Source organism: Pinus tabuliformis, chromosome 7, assembly GCF_031772625.1.
Source record: "Pinus tabuliformis cultivar Carrire ecotype Pingquan chromosome 7, CPIR1, whole genome shotgun sequence".
Lineage (NCBI taxonomy): Eukaryota > Viridiplantae > Streptophyta > Pinopsida > Pinales > Pinaceae > Pinus > Pinus tabuliformis.
This window is the reverse complement of record NC_142293.1, coordinates 638876148-638894539: the sequence shown is the minus strand read 5'-3', so window position 1 is coordinate 638894539 and position 18392 is coordinate 638876148.

Genomic DNA, 18392 nt, shown 5'->3' with positions numbered 1-18392 from the left:
TTGGGATTATGGCTTGAATTCTTTTACAAGTATTTAACTCAACTTTATAGGTTTACAATTGAACCAATGGGCTTAGAATGCCATCTCACTCCTGGCTATCTTTTAGCTATAGACAGATCTAGGCTTCTCTGGACTAATTCTTTCAGTCAGTGCTCTGGGCTTCTTGAGCTTCTCGCTTCTTTGACTCCCTTAGAATTCTGCATTGTCTTTGGAATTCCTTCTTCTGTCTTCTTGCACAAAAAACACCAGCAATAGCTTGATCCTTCGATCTCTTTGTTGTTTGATACTTCACTAAAGCATTTAGGCGCTGCCTCCAACCTTTGGTGGCTTCGCTTTATTAAGCGCTTTGGCTTTGCCACCCAACCTCTAGTGGCTATCTTCCCTTAAGAGCATCTGTGGTTTCATTGTGTTTTTAGAACACGTTTTGTTACCATAAACGCTTAAAGCATGAAACGACTGTTCATTAAGAGGATCAGTTTACAAATGAAAGGAATGGCGGGTGTGGGCAATCTCGACCATCCGGCCTTTCTCCAGAACTAAATCCTGAAATAGAGCACATTTTAACAATACACGACAATGTATGGCAATACATAGAAAAATGCGGAAGTACATTGAAAACCTGACTAAGGAGACTAAGCCGGATCTCAAATATTATCAACCCACATCTATAATATTTCAGGTCTGTTTCCTTATTGCATGTCACATGTCGCATTGCGTAATGCTAAACTTCACAATGAACATGAATCAGCCAATACACAGGAAACACAAAGAAATCCATTGTTTGAACGCCAAGCCGGATCTCTAATGGAATTAAATCGCATCCATAAACCTTTTGGGTTTGCGCCTTTATCGCATATCGCAATCGCTTGGTCTAATGGCCCAATGCTCTCTTTTGGTTTTGCTTTCCCCCGATCTTCGATCCTTGATCGCTTCGATCAGCGCTATCACATATCGGCATATAGAAGTATCGATGGTCACTGCTTCCATGGTCCACAACCCTTAAGCTCCCTTGATCACCGATCACCGATCACATCTTGGCCATCCATTCCTTTTCCGATCCGATGGCTAAAAATCTTTCATCACAATCGGCCTATCGGCCAGTCGGTATATTGTGGTCGACATATCACTAGTTCCATGGTCCTTAACATTTCCCGATCGGAAATTAACAATCAGATCCTGACCGTTGATCTGCACACCCAATCCAATGGCTGACATTTGATCGCACCATCGCAATCGCACTATTTCAAAGGTCGGATTCGATAATTCACCGTTTGGCTTTCTCCGATCCGATATTTCCTCTTTGACTAATTTGAATAGGCCACGTGGCCCAATTCCAGCCTGCCACGTGGCAGCTGTGGATTGGCTCGTGGGCCTATACTAAAAATCAACATTTTCAATATAGTTTGAAGCTTAATGAAATTGCCTCATTTTCTAAGGACATTGGCAATTTTCTTTTTACAATAACTCCTTCATTCGGAGTCTGTTTTGGTCCATTCAAATTGCATTAGATTCAGAATGAAGATATCTATGCAATGAGACTATTTCCAAGAGTATCCTTTGACTTTCTTTTTTTAGCGTTAAAAAGTCATCAAGGATCATTTTTTGATAAAAAATACTTCTACAATATGGATGGAATAAACTTTAGAACCTACAAAAATGTAAATAGTGTTTCCAACTTAGACGTCACACGCCACAAAGTTAAATTTATGTCATACTGAACTATGTTAATGGTTATATCACATTGTCAAGAGTATATTTGAATCCAAATTAGTTATGATATGTTTCACCTTTAAACTAAGATAGTCTACATTTTATTACAAAAAAGAACAGTATGACTCCATGAAGTTGCATTTTTGTCCTCTTGAACTATGTTAACGGTTATATCACATTGTCAAGAGTATATTTGAATCCAAATTAGTAATGAGATGTTTCAGCATTAAACAAGATGGTCTACATTTTATGATCCAAATGGATCCTAGAATTCTCTCTAAGTATTTAAAAATCGTTTAAAAGATCAAAACAAATGCATGGGAAGAAGCCTTGGAAACATCAGAAAACACTATCGAAAGGCGAAAAACACAAGAAAAAAGTGAAAACAGAGCTATTGGCGGCTTGAATAGTGAATGCACAGGAGTCGTTGGATCTAGCCAATCAACGGTCCAGATCCAATCGGCAAAGGATATCAGAGGTTATCGACAGAGACCATATGGAACTTGCGATGGAAATCGACAGAGTCAATGAGGACCATTGATCAAGTGCACAGATCGACAGCCCATGTTGCATCATAGAATTACAATCGGAAAACACAATGGAGCGGGGCTATAGACACACACACACACACACACACACACACACACACACACATATGCGCAATACGATTAGCTAGACCTGATGGAAATATAAACGCGATTTCATAAGATTTCAGATCTCTCAAATGACATTTTTAATGCATTTCCATGTATTTCATTTATTAAACAAAATACAAAGGGAAGCACTGATGCGATGAAACCCGGACTTGAAGGGGTTTGGGAATGAAAATGTATAACATTTCAAGTCCGCCTAAAGCCATCTTTGCATTATTTTCAATGTTTTAATGTATTTTCCAAATGCAAAGGAAATCCACGAAATAAGTGGGATTTCAGGAGGAACAAAGCGGTAAGTGGTTTGGACCGGGCTCCGCCCAAGCCCATACATTGGCTGCTGCATGTCTAGGCTAAGGAGAGAGAAAACCACCCTCATCGGGTGGTTAATTTTGGTATGAAAGGGATGCCCGAAATAGACCATATTTGTTGGATTTGGATCTCCCAGATCAATGGTGGAGATGTGATATCGCTACAAAGGCGGACCCAATAGGAGTTATAAAGCGGATTCATAATATTTCAAATCCGATGAGCAATGTTTTGGGGGATTTTTCGTGTGTTTGCAGTGTTTCTCCGTGTTAACAGAAAATGACCAATTTTGGGATTTCAAAGGCCTGATGACCCATTCCATTACAGTACAGGTGGCCACCATCCCTAAAAGCATTTAGAAATGATTGCTAACACTCAGAGGAGGATCTGAGCAAACAGAAGTCAGGAAGCCAGAGAGCTCAGGAAGGAGAATGAACTCGCAACGCAAATTGCCTTTAAAAGCCATAGACCAACAGAAACAAAGGCAGGCAGTATTGAAGGCAGTGCCAAGAGACAGAGGGTGATAAAGTGAGTCTATGTACTGAGAGAGGCTTGAGAGGTTCAAGTAAAACTCTTGTTGTTGTATCTGTTGTGTGTTGAGACTCAGGTTGAGCTCATACTTTTGTAAAAATCTGTTCTGAAGACATAATAGAGAGGTCACCACTGAATGCTGGACCAAGAGATGTAGCCCAGGAGTATTGGGTGAACTCCTTATTAAAATTGTTGCGTTTATGTGTGTTGTCTATTATGCTTCTTTAACTGCTTCATTGTCTGTGTATTTCACAATCTTATTGATCCATTGCACAAAATAACATAGGCATATCCATGAACATGAGTCTATAATACCTTAATAATTGTCTTAGATCTCATTGTCAGATCAAGTGGTATAAGAGCTTTACGTTTCTAAGGTTAGACAAGCTTGTGCTGGATTGGTGAATGATAACTAGGTCAAAGCTCAAATTAGGAGAAGGAGAACTAGTTGAAGCTAACCTAGAAATAGGAAGAGTCTATCCTAGGAGGAAAATTGCAGAAGAAAGTCCCTTGGAATCAGACTCTTAGTTCATGGACAGTTTTATGACCATGAGAGCCATGGTAGAAGAGATGTATCAAGAATTTAAGAAAGGTCGAAGTGAAGATTCTTCAACCTCCAAACAAGACAAAGGAATAGAGGAACCTCTTCTAGATGGATATTCTAAAGGCAAAGGGAAAGGAAAAGAGGCTCCTCTGACAACACCTCCTTCTAACCCTTTGATTAAATTAGATGTAAAATTTGATTTGCCAATATATGATGGAGAATTAAATGCAGAAAGGCTAGATAACTGGATTAGACAGATTGATGTATATCACAGGGTGCAAAATATCGATTCATAAAGGAGAAAGATTTAGTTGGCCAGTCTTCGCCTTGGAGGAACTGCCCTAGTGTGGTGGGAAGGCAGGACCCAAGCTGATTTGAAGAAGCATGGTAAAATTCTTTCTACTTGGAGTGAATTTGTTTCTGCCATTAAAAAGCAATTCTATCCACTATCTTATATGCAGTAAGAAATGATGAGTTAGCAAACTCTTCTCCAATTAAAGGGGCAAAGTGCACAAAGCTACACTCAAGAATTTAGAAAAAGAGCTTTAATTCTAGGCATTTCTCTAGACTCACCTGAAACTTTGTTGAAGTATATAGGTGGTCTACACAGCTATTTGAGGCACACCATTCTCATGTTTAACCCTACTAGCATAGATGAGGTATCCGTTCAGGCTACACATTTAGAGGCTAGAGTCAAGAATGTTAACCCAGAGATTGGGGGATCATCAAAACCCATTGCAAGCAAAAACAAGGAAAAGAGGAAGCAAGAATGGAAAGAGAGGAAAGTAAATGCTGTATAGAAAGACAAACCTTCATGCACTCACTGTTCTTTGCATCCGGAGCTGAAACCCAAGAATTTTGAAGCCAAGAAGAAGAAGACTGCTGCTGCTATTCAGAAATATTTGGGGTTAGACTTAGGTGATGAAACAATAGTTGCAGCTACAGGTATAAAAGGTAAAAATTTTGAAGCATCTACTAGTAATTCTGCACAAACTATTGATAATGAAGAAAATGAGTGGAAAAGACACGAGCTTTCTCATATTAGAGTTATTTCCAAGCATCAAAAGATTGATACTTTATTTGATAGTGGCTCACAGGTAAACTTGATTTCTAAAGCAATTGTAAAGAAATTGGGACTACTAACCACACCTCACAAAAAGCCATATCCATTAGGTTGGGTATGTGATAAAGCAAAACTACAAGTGACTAGACAATGGAAACTTGGGTTTTCTTTTGGGTCAGCATTTGTAGATGAGCTTGAGTTAGACATAGTTCCCTTGGATATATGTGGTATTGTTTTAGGAAGTCCTTACTTGTATGATAGAAAAGCCATTTTCTATAGAGCTGAAAATAAGTATCAACTCACAAAAGATGGAATAGAATATATTGCAAGATCTCATCAGCTCAAAAATAACTACACTCTCATTAACTCAAGGCAGATGATTTCAAACTCATGCAAACAATTTTTACTAATTGTTGTAAAGGAAAAGACCCTTGAAAAAACCAATGTATTTGAAGGCTGTGATGCTAAACAGAAAGCTGATTTAGAAAAATTTGTTTCAGAATATGATATCCTATTTCAAGAACCTAAAGGTCTGCCACCCAAAAGGGAAATTGTACATGATATTTAATTGCAGCAAGTTGCTCCATTGCCTAACATCGGAATGTATAGGTCATCTGCTTTAGAGAACGCAGAGATCAAGAAGCAGGTACAGGAGTTGCTCGAAAAAGGGTTCATAAGACCAAGCACATCACCATGTGGATCTCCAATGGTGTTGGTGAGAAAGAAAGATGGTTTGTGGATGATGTGTATTGATTACAGAGCACTGAATAAAATAATGATCAAGAATCATTATCCTCTTCCTCGCACAGATGATCTATTATATTAGTTGAAAGAAGTTGTTTACTTTTCCAAGTTGGACTTGCGTAGTGGCTACCATCAGGTAAGAGTTGCAAAACAAGATGCATGGAAGACTGCTTTCAAAACAAAGCAAGAGCTGTATGAATGGCTAGTTATGCCTTTTGGCTTAACTAATGATCCTGCCACTTTCATGAGAGTTATGAATGATGTACTCCAACCTCTTATTGACGATTTTTTAATTGTATATTTAGATGACATTCTTGTTTTTAGTAAAACATGTGAAGAACATTTGAAGCATCTAAAGAAGACTCTAGATGTTTTGAAAAAAGAAAATCTCTATGTTAAATTATCAAAATGTGAATTTGGAAAAACATCTTTGAATTATTTGGGTCATATTGTAGGGGGTGGTGAATTGAAGATAGATCCCTCTAAGGTTGAAGTCATTGTGAACTTTCCTAAACCCAAATCTGCTACAGAAGTTAGGAGCTTCCTACGAGTAGCACAATATTGGAGAAAGTTTATTGCTAACTTTTCCTTGATTGCAGCTCCCTTACATTCTTTGACAGGATTGAACAAGGTGTTTCAATGGGGAGGCAAACAACAGAAAGCCTTCGACACCTTGAAAGAAAAAATTAGTACAACACTAGTATTAACATTGCCAGATCTTCAAAGACCATTTGAGATTGAAATAGATGCTAGTGACTATGCCATGGGAGCAGTGTTGATACAACATGGTAAACCCATATGTTATCATTCTCAGACATTTAATTCCGTAGTAGTTAATTACCCACATATGATAAAGAATTGTATGCATTAGTAGAGAGTGTGAAAAAGTGGAAACATTACCTACTAGGCAAGGAAACAATTATACACACTGATCATCAACCACTTCAATATTTACACTCACAAACTAAATTGCAGCAATCAAGACACTATAGGTGGATGGGTTTTCTACAACAGCTTCATCTAGTCATTAGATATAAGAAAGGCATACACAATAAGGTTGCAGATATGTATCCAGAACAATTATAAATGCATATACTATACTTAAGCATAATTCAGTATTGCATGAAAGCTACATTGAACAATATGCTAAAGATGTAGATTTTAAAGATGTATATGCAACTTTAAGTCATGGAAAACAAGTAGAAGAATTGGATTATCATGTTAAGGACCAACTATTGTATCATTTGGGAAAGTTATGCATTCCTCAAACTGAAAGAGTTAACATAATCCGAGAAGAACATATTTCTCTAATATCAGGTCATTTTGGTGTAAGTGAAATAGTTGCATAGCTGCAAAGATTTTGTTATTGGCCAAGAATGCATGAAATAGTTTCCAGATATATTAAAGGGTGTACCATGTGTGCTAAACGCAAGCCCAACAATAGAAAACTAGGCTTGTACACTCCACTCCCAATTCCTTCTCATCCTTGGGAAAGTGTTTCCATGGACTTTGTTGGGGGACTGCCAAAATCTAGAAAAGGTCATGATTATTTATATGTTATTGTGGACAAGTTCAACAAAATGTGTATTTTAATACCTTGTAACAAGAAGATTACAGCTGAACAAACAACAAAGTTATTCTTTCAACATGTCTGGGTGCATTTTGGGTTACCCAATTCTATTGTATACGATCAAGATTCGTGATTTGTTGGGAAGTTTTTGTCAAGCCTATGGGAGTTGATGGACACCAAAGTGAAGAAGAGCACAACGTTTCATCCACAAACAGATGGCCAAACAGAGGTGGTCAATAGGACAATGATCCAGTTGCTCAAGGGATATTGCAACAAGCATCCCAAGCTCTGGGATGAACATTTATGTTATGTGCAACATGCTTACAACCGTGCTAAACATTCTTCTACATAGAGATCTCATTTTGATACTTGTTTTGGTTTTACACTAAAGTCTCCCTTAGATTTTGTCTTTAGTAAAGACATCGTAGTTGATGGACATAGTGATGAGGACAAAGCAACCAAGTTCATTGAACAGATCCAAGAAATTCACCACATAGTGTAGGAACAGCTGGAAAGAAGCCAAGCCAAGTACAAGGCAAGGCATGATAAGCATCGGATGGAGCATAGCTTTCAAGTTGGTGATCAAGTCTGGTTGTATATCAGTAAAGACAGAATGCAAGGTGAAGGAAAGAAGCTGAAACTAATAAGGTATGACCCTTTCAAGATACTTGAGAAAATTGGTGAAAATGCTTTCCACCTTGATTTGCAATCGTACATGCACATTTATTTAGTGGCAAATGTAGAAAATTTAAGACTATTTGAACCTTCATTGATTGAAGATCCCAAAGAGCAAAGTCAGTTGCTTTCTATTGATGATCTGTTGCATGAATATTTCAATGAGTTGCAGGAAGATACAGTTATGTACAGGAAGGTGAGAACTACACGTAGAGGGGAATATGTTGAGTACTTTAGAACTCGACTCAAAGGTTCAAAACCAAGCAGTGCAAAATGGATAGAGATTTGGCAAGTGAGGAAGTTGTATCCTCACTTGATTGATGTTTAAAAACCAACTTTTGGTGGTCTAAAAGCCTTTTCAGTGGGAAGGTGTGATCCAAATGATTCCTAGAATACTCTCTAAGTCTTTAAAATCGTTTAAAAGATCAAAACAAATGCATGGGAAGAACCCTTAAAAACATTGGAAAACACTATCAGGAGGGGAAAAGCACAAGAAAACAATGAAAATAGAGCTATCGACAGCTTGAATAGTGAATGCACAAGATCTATCAGATCTGGCTGATCAACGATCCAGATCTGATTGGAAAATAACAATCGGTAAAGGCTATCAGAGGTTATCGGCAGAGACCATATGGAACTTGCGATGGCGATCGATAGAGTCAGCGAGGACCGTCAATCAAGCACGCAGATCGGTAACCCATGTTGCATCATAGAATCGTAATAGGCAAACACAATGGAGCGAGGCTATCTCTCTCTCTCTCTCTCTCTCTCTCTCTCTATATATATATATATATATATATATATATATATATATATATATATCTGTGCGATGAGATTAGTTGGAACTAATGGAAATATAAATGCGATTTCATAAGATTTCAGATCCGTTAAACGACATTTTTAATGAATTTCCATGTATTTCGTTTATTAAACGAAATACAAAGGGAAGCACCGATGCGATGAAACCTAGACCCGAAGGGGTTTGGGAATGAAAATGTATAACATTTCAAGTCCGCCTAAAGTCATCTTTGCATTATTTTCAATGTTTTAATGTATTTTCCAAATGAAAAGGAAATCCATGAAGCAAGTGGGATTTCTAGAGGAACAAAGCGGTAAGTGGTTTGGGCCAGGCTCTACGTGAGCCCATACATTGGCTGCCACATGTCTAGGCGAGGAGAGAGAAAACCACCCTCATCGGGTAGTTAACCTTTGTACAGAAGGGACGCCTAAAATAGACCACAACCGTTGGATCTGGATCTCCTAGATGAACGGTGGAGATGTGAGATTGCTACAAAAGAAGACCTCATAGGAGTTATAAAGCAGATTCATAATATTTCAAATTCGATGAACAATGTTTTGGAGGATTTTCCGTGTGTTTGCAGCGTTTCTTTGTGTTAACAGAAAATGACCAATTTTGGGATTTCAAAGACCTGATGACCAATTTCGTTATAGTACAGGTGGCCACCATCCCTGAAAGCATTTAGCAATGATTGCTAATGCTCAGAGGGGGATCTGAGCAGACAGAAGTCAGGAAGCTAAAGAGCTTGAGAAGGAGAATGAACAGACAGTGTAGATTGGCTTTAAAAGCCACAGACAGACAGGAACAAAGGCATGTAGTATTAAAGGCAGTGCCAAGAGATAGAGAAGAAACAGAGACAGAGGGTGATAGAGTGAGTCTGTGTACTGAGAGAGGCTTGAGAGGTACAAGTAAAACTCTTGATGTTGTATCTGTTGTGTGTTGAGACTCTAGTTGAGCTCATACTTTTGTAAAACTCTGTATGAAGACATAATAGAGAGGTAACCACTGAAGGTTGGACCAAGAGATGTAGCCCAAGAGTATTCGGTGAACTCCTTATTAAACTTGTTGTGTTTATGTGTGTTGTCTATTATGCTTCTTTAACTGCTTCATTTTCTATGTATTTCGCAATCTTATCGATCCATTGCACAAAATAACATAGGCATATCCATGCACATGATTCTATAATGCCTTAATAATTGTCTTAGATCTCATTATCATATCATTTTATTCCAAAAAAGAATAGAATCATATTTTTTTCCAATCATCCACAAAGGATTTGTTTGAATTAACAAAATCACATTATTGATGTATATATACACAATCTTAAAACTAGATGAAAAAGAAATGAGACCAATCATCATAAAACTAGATCTCGACACAAAAATAAAACATTTAAGTATAAAAAACACCCTATATGGTCTACGATCCCAGCTTTGGAAGAACGATTGAGATTCATCTAAAAACAGACATAGTCACTGGTCGATATGCAAATGCATCCCATTTTGAGACAATTGGGACCTAAAAGATTCTATCTGAATGTACTTGAGCTCAACTATATACATAATTTATATTAAGAAGTGCAAAGAAGCGATAATAAGCAGTCATTGTATGCAAGATTGGCAGTGGGCACTGGGAACTTCCAAGTGTTTTGAAATATGTTATTGGCCTTTTGGGTTTTGGTAAAGAGGGCGACTTATAGCCAAAAGATTTATTAGTTTCCATGTTCTTTATTGAACCATTTTATTTTTGGAAGATTGGGTCATATGATAGTAGATATTGGAAGTATAACAGTGGACATAACCAAATTATCTGATGCAATCACCTCTATGATTGAAATTTTGGACACAAATAGTATTATAGATCCATAGGAGCATGATGGTGTTAAGCATGAGAAATTCCAAGGCTCTTTAGTCTTCAAGAGTGTGGAATTTACTTATCCAGCTCATTAAATACATGACTTTGAGGAATTTTGGCCATAGAATCGATGCAGGGAGTAGCGATGCACTAATTAGAAGGAGAGGGTGTGTTAAGTCCACCATAGTTAGATTGATAGAGAGATTCTATGATACTCACATATGGCAAATACTTAAGGAGCTTCATTTTCTACTCTCCAAGACAACAAAGCTCTTGTAGGGCAGGAACTAACTCTTTTCGCTAGGAGCATCGAGGAGATCATTGTGTATAGTGAATATAATGTAACTGAGGTGGAGATAATAGAGGCTTCCAATGCCGATGAATTCATTTTGCAAGTTTATTGAAACAAATATTTAACTACAATTATTCAGTAAGATTGTGAATGTGGAACCCCTGAGAAACATGCACTAGTGGATCAATGTGTAGATACTATCGGAGAGAAGGCTGTATCAATACAAACAGTTACAAATAGAGCAGAAATGCCATCAATTAGACCAATGGAAATAGGAGAGAGTGCGGTCAAGGAGGAGCTCGTTCTTGAAGACGTAGTTGCAGAAAACACAGACTCTGAAGAGTATTTAGAAGGGGAAGACCATGGTGTAGATGAAGTCTCAATACCAAGAGTGGGAAGAGGTGAAACCAGGAAGGAAAGTTCAAGATGAAGGCGAGCGAGAAGACACAAAGATTGGCATGGCAACCAATCTTGATAACGATATCAGAGAAACTCTTCGGGGTATGGAGGCCCTAGTTTCACTAGCTGATGGCCACTCACCAAATCAAGAAATTAGAGATGCCAGCAAGGAAGGAACTATTGAAGAAATACAATACAAAAATGATGAAGAAAAGATGAGATTCCACGATAAGATTGATAAAAGCAAAGTATCATTTGAAGAAATGTGTGTGTAGAAAGACAAGAACTTGGACCTTGGACCTTCCAGTGAATAATAATGAAGCAAATATCAAGTACCAGAAAAAGAGAAAGAAGTATAACTTTGTATTTTCCGTAAAATAAAATTTGAAGGAAACAATATCAATTATCACAAAATGAATTAAGGGAAGAGTTTTGCTCAATGCATGTCTCTGGCCTGTAATGACAATGTTCAGTGGATCATTATTGTCGATAGACCAGATAGACCATATCCTTGTGAAACAATCTGAAACATCCACATCAACATTACTGGTGATGATATTGTTGAGATATTAATTTCACTGTCAGTTATTTGTTGGTTAGGTGTCATTTTTAATTGACTTTTTTGTCTGCTAGGTGTAATAAGTAGTTTAGTCTTACTTGAGTTCTACTCCATAGGTGTCAGTTTTACTTCAGTTATTTATTATTGATGTTTACAATGTAATCTATTTTAGTCATTCAGAATATTGAGAAGAGCAATCTCTGCTTCACATTTCAATTTCATTATTTATCATGGTATAGAGCTCACCATGTGTCAAGTTTGCATAACACTCTGAGAGAGAATAGCAACCTGAATGAAGAGAATGCCTAAGCCTCTTTGAGAGAGCAGTAGAAGATTGAAGAAGCCTGCGAAAAAGCAGCTAAAAAAACCAAGAACCAGCTACAGCAAGGCAGAGGCCAAACAGATTGATTTTCTTTTCCCTGAGATCAACACTTTTTCGGATGCGTTAAATCAGTGCATTAGTAACACCCCTAACGCCGAGCAGTGAGAGAACAAAGTGTGTTAATCGTACTTTTCTTACACCGATTTAAAATTAACGTTCCATTGTTTCGATGAACAGTGCGTTAGTGCTGTAATGCACGCCTTCACTCTCGACAAAAGCTTTAGCACGCGGGATAGTGGCACCTGAAGCTGCGTTATAGCTCACTGAAAAGCTGAATGGTACTGGCGGATGCTTTATAGATCTACAGCAAGCCGCCGAAAATTAAAAAACACGAGTCAAGAGCTTCAAAAGGTCAATCTTCGAATTATAAGAAAGGTACTTTTACTATTTTTCAAAATGCTTTCATACGTTTAAACCGTATCATTTAAAAAGAAGGTTGTAATATTTTAAAAGGAGTATTTAAAAGAGACGTATTGGGTTTCTTATTTTCTTACAAAAAAAAAAAAGGATTTTTTAAAGTTTTTTTAATAAAAACTTGAAAAGGGAAAATATTTTTTTAAGGTTTTTTTTAATAAAAATATAGTAGGGAAAAAGATATTTTTAAGGTTTTTTATAAAAAATTGGAAAGGAAAAGGATTTTTAAAGGAGATTTAAAAGAAAAAGCGAACATTTTGCATTCAAAGAAATGGTTTTTTCCATTGCTTTGCCACAGACCCCGACTCTCTTTGGAAAAAAAAATTGACTTTTGGTTTTTGAGAATGACGACATTCCTGCAAGTCCAAGATTGTTGGGATACACTTTAGATTGCATATGTAGAGCCGACTCAAAAAGCATGGGCGACCATGACTAATAATCAGAGGAATGCAGTGAATGAATTTAGAAAGAAAAAACATAGAGCCAAATGTTGGATTCAAAACTCAGTAGATGACTCTATTTTTGACAAGATAATATGCGCATCCACAGCACATGAAGCTTGGGAAATCTTGAAAGTTGCGTATCAAGGTAATGATACAGTGAAGATAGTGAAATTACAGACATTGAGATCACAGTTTGAAACCCTAAAGATGACTGACACAAAAAATGTGGATCAGTTCATGACTAGAGTTGTGGGAATAGTAAATCAGATCAAGCTCATCGGTGAAACTATTTCAAATGAGAAAATTGTTCAGAAAGTCCTTCAAAGTCTACCCAAGAAATATGACATGATTGTAACAACCATTTTGGAATCCAAAGATCTTACAACTTTCTCAGTAGAACAGTTGATTGGATCGCTTCTAGCACACGAAACAAGACTCAACTTGACAGAAGATTCCATGGAACAAGCTTTCAAAGCACAACTCTCTTTTGGCAGAGGCAGAGGCAGAGGATATAGAGGCGGCAACAAGTGAGGTAGAGGTTGAAGCAGAGGCAAATTAGAACATCATCATGCAGCAGAGCAGTGGAGACCTCCACAAAATCAAATTCAAAGAAGCAGACCTTGGAGTAAATATAATGTCCAGCGTTATTACTGCAAGAAATTTGGGCATTATGAAAATGAATGCAAAAAGAAACAGTGAGATCAACACAGAGGAAATGTCCATCTCTCCAACAATGAAGGAGAATCCTTTGAAACAATGTTTCTTTCATGCAATTTTTTGAAGACACTCACAACAATGATCTTTGGTTGCTCAACAGTGGTTGCAACAATCATATGATAGGTAACAAAAATTTGCTTTCTTATCTTGATGCTTCCATAACATCAGAAATTACTCTTGGAGATCGTTCTTGCATTAAAGCTGAAGGAAAAGGTACTGTTCCTATTCTTACTAAACAAAATTAGCAAAAATACATTCCTCATGTTTATGATGTTCCAAATCTGAAGCATAACTTCATTAGTGTAGGACAACTGATGGAACATGGTTATGATGTAATATTTAAAGGGAACACATATTATATCTATAACAAATCTCATAATAGAAGACTGATAATTAAGGTTGAAAAGACCAAGAATAGGATGTTTCCTTTTTTTCTTAGAAGTCGAAATCTTTCACAGTCTTTTGTACACAATGTTTCAAGAATAGATGAGTGTCAACTATGGAATTCTAGATATGGTCACATACCATTCAAAAGTCTAAGTTAGCTTCAGAAATAGTCAATAGTCATTGGTCTCCCTTCTATGAACGATAAAGACTACAATTGTGAAATTTGTGTTATATCCAAGCATAAAAGAGACAACTTTCCTACATCTTCCTCTAGAGCAAAAGAGCCTTTAGAGCTTGTACATTCAGATATATGTGGCCCAATCCAGACATAGTCTATTGGTGGTAGTCTTTATTTTCTAATATCCATTGATGATTATAGTAGGAAGACATGGGTGTATTTTCTAAAAAAAAAATCTGATACATTCTCAAGGTTCAAAGAATTCAAAGGAGAAGTAGAAATACAAAGTGGAAATCCTTTGAAAGTACTGAGATCCGACATAGGAGGAGAGTACAACTCCAATCACTTCAAAGCATTTTATCAACAACAAGAATCATAATGCAGAACACAACAAGATATACTCCACAACAAAATGGAGTAGCAGAAAGGAAAAATCAGTCAATCATGAACATGGCCAAATGTATGCTTCGTGAGAAGAAGTTGTCAAACAATTATTGGGCTGAAGTAGTTTTGACATCAGTGTATGTTCTCAACAGATCTCCAACAACAACTCTCTAAGATACAGTTCCTCAAGAAGCATGGGATGGTAGAAATATAAATATATCTTACTTTAGAATTTTTGGATCAGTAGCTTTTTCACATGTTCCCGAGAAGCTAAGAAAGAAGCTTGATGATAGGAGTGAAAGATGTATTTTCGTAGGCTATAGTGAGCAGTCAAAATCCTATAGACTTTATAATCCAGTTACAAAGAAGTTTGTTTTAAGTAGAGATGTAATTTTTTTTAAAATAAATCTTGGTCCGATGAAGTTGATGAAGCTTCAAGTCAGTGTTTTTATCCACCACAGCCACCAAGATTACAGGTTGAAGAAGAGCCATACCATTCTGAAAATGGTACATATTCAAGCAGTGAATCCACTAGTGATTCAACATCTTCAGAAGGCAATTAGAAAACAAGAAGCATCAGATAAATATATGAGTAGGAGCATGAATTTGACTAGCATAATATGTTTGCACTTATTTCATCTCAGCCAACTCATTTTGAAGAAATAGTTAAAGAAAAGCATTGGGTAGAAGTAATGAACTAAGAAATTGCTTCTATAGAGAAGAATCAGACTTGGGAATTAGCTGATCTCCCAAGAGACAAAACCAAAATTGATGTAAAATGGGTATATAAAACCAAGCTAAATGAAAAAGAAGAGATTTGGAAACATAAGGCAAGGTTGGTTGCCAGAGGATTTTCACAACAGTTCGGTGTTAACTATGGAGAAACCTTTGCTCCAGTAGAAAGGTTAGACACTGTTAGGACCATTTTGTCCACAACAGCTCAGCACAAATGGAAAGTCTATCAGCTTGATGTAAAATATGTTTTCCTAAATGGTATATTGCAAGAAGAAGTTTATGTAGAGCAACTTCTTGCTTTTGAAGTTCCAAGAAAGGAGCATAAGGTATACATATTGAAGAAAGCCTTTTATGGTTTGAAACAAGCTCCAAGAGCTTGGTACAGTCGCATTGACACCTATCTCATCAAAAGTGGTTTTTCAGAAGCAATCATGAGCCAACTTTGTATACCAAAATGCATGAAGGTAAAATTTTGATTGTATGCCTTTATGTAGATGATCTTCTTTATACATGAAATATGATGTTAGAAGATTTCAAAGCAACAATGCAAAAAGAGTTTGATATGACAGATCTAGGAGTCATGAAATACTTCTTAGGCATTGAAATTCACCAATCTGCTAATGGAATTTTTGTCAGTCAGCAAAAATATGCCACTGATATCATCAAAAAGTTTAGAATGACCAATTTCAAACTTGTAGATACACCAATTTCTCAAGGCACAAAACTGAGCAAAGAAGATGTAGCACCACTAGTTGATTCCACATTGTATAAAATTCTAGTTGGTAGCTTGTTATATCTCACTTCAACTAGACCTGATATTATGTTTGTAGCAAGTTTTGTCTCTAGGTTTATGCAGTCACCTAAGATTTCTCATTGGAAGGTTGCAAAAAGGATCTTAAGGTATATTGTCGGGACAATAGATTATGGTTTGTTTTATACACATTCTGAAAATTGTTCACTTTCAGGTTATATAGACAGTGATTATGCAGGGAGTTTAGATGATCGCAAAAGCACCTCAAGGTATGCTTTTCATCTTGGAACCAATCTGATTTCATGGGCATCCAAGAAACATTCAATATCTTTTGCAGAGACAGAATATGTAGCAAAAAATTTCTATGTGGTTAAGAAGATTATTGAAAGATATTTCAAATACTCAAAGGAGCCAACTCTAATCTACTATGATAACAATTCATTTATTTCCTTATCAAAAAATCATGTATTCGACAAAAAGAGCAAGCACATTGACACTCATTTTCAATTCATCCAAGAGCTTCTCAATGATGGGCACATAGTACTTTCTTTTTGTGGTTCAAAAGATCAACTAACAGACATTTTCAAAAATCCATTGGGCAAAAATGTATTTTAATTTCAAAGAAAACAACATGGCATGGAAAGTGTCACTACATGTAACAATTGAGATTAGGAGGGGATGTTGAGATATTAATCTTAGTGTTAGTTAGTTGTTGGTTAGGTGCCATCTTTAATTGATTTCTTGTCTGCTAGGTGTCATAATCATAAGCAGTTTAGTCTTACTTGATTTCTACTCCATAGGTGTGGCGTTTTACTTCATTTATTTATTATTGATGTTTACAATATAACCTATTTTAGTCATTCAGAGTATTGAGAATAAAAATCTCTGCTCCACTTTTTAGTTTCATTCTTTATCAGACATTTTGGCTCTTCTTATTATGCCTTCATTAAGGTTTTTACATACATGAAACAATTAATTTCACACAATGATAATTGTTTTAAAACAAATTATATGTATATAGGATGTGGTTACCTATGTTCATGGAGAATTCAGCAATAAGAAAAGACACATACCACATACACTATGCAAATACCCTTCACATTCAATTTATCAAACTGTTGCATGCGCTATTTTCAAAAAGTTTTTTGTGAGGTGCCAAAACACTTGACAGGGTTAGTTATGAGAAAAATATACCGTTTGAAAACTACTCCAAGGTTCATGAATATTCATGGGTAGAATGATTTACAAGGAAGATGTGGTTGAATTGACAGATACACCTTAAATCCTTATCACTTGCTGGTGGGATCCAGCGAGTTTTGGTGCTAGTTTTGTTTTATTTTATTCAACTTGATGTGAATTGTTTTGTTTCATGCCATCAATTAAAGCATGGTAGTCGGTTGAGTCAATGATAAAATAATTGCGAGTTGCTTAAATAATTTTCGTCTGTTGAAATTTCTATATGATAAAATCAGAAATAGTATAATAGGATTGAATTCAAAGATAACTGAGTTTAGTTGTGCCCTCAGAATCTATCATTCCACTACATTTCATGCTCAATTTCAATTTCAGAAAATATCAAATCTTGTTAATATATCGAAAAAGACAACCCGTCTCACTATCTTACTCCACTCCTTCCACTCCACTCTGCTCAGTGCGTATTTTTTGTTCTTCACGCGCATTTTTTATTGTTCACTCTGCCCAGTGGGCTTAGATTGTACAACAAATGATGGAGAGACAATGCGAACGCAGGGCACATACGTCCATGTGCTAAAGCCCACTAGGCCAACATTAGGGGCCCATCAGCGTGCGTTGGTTTTCTGTAAACCAAACACTAGGGAAGGTCGTTTGAAGTTCAAATTATTCTAATTAATTTTGTTTAAAACGGAAGACTATCATAGAATGATATTTTTTTTCGTGAATTTGATGTGTTAGATGTGGGCAAAATAATGAACAGATCTCTGAGGACATAGTGAATCAGGTAAGCAAAGTACAAGTGCACTGATGCCTGTTAACAGAAGATCGGCTAAGTAATCCACTAGAATCCAACTCCCTGCTTAGCATCAGTTGTTAAGCAGTGCACAACGAAGGCACTGATTCCAGGTATCAGTAGCAGTGATAGCCTGTTAGGATATCATCAACTGGAATACCATAATTAACTGCCCACAATTTCTATGAAGTTCCACGTAAAGCTGTCGATATAGATGTCAGTATCCTTGTAATTAGAATGCAAATACGCGATAGCATTTCATCCTAAAAAAATATTAAGAATCTCCGTAAGAAGCAAACGAAGCGTGAAATGAAT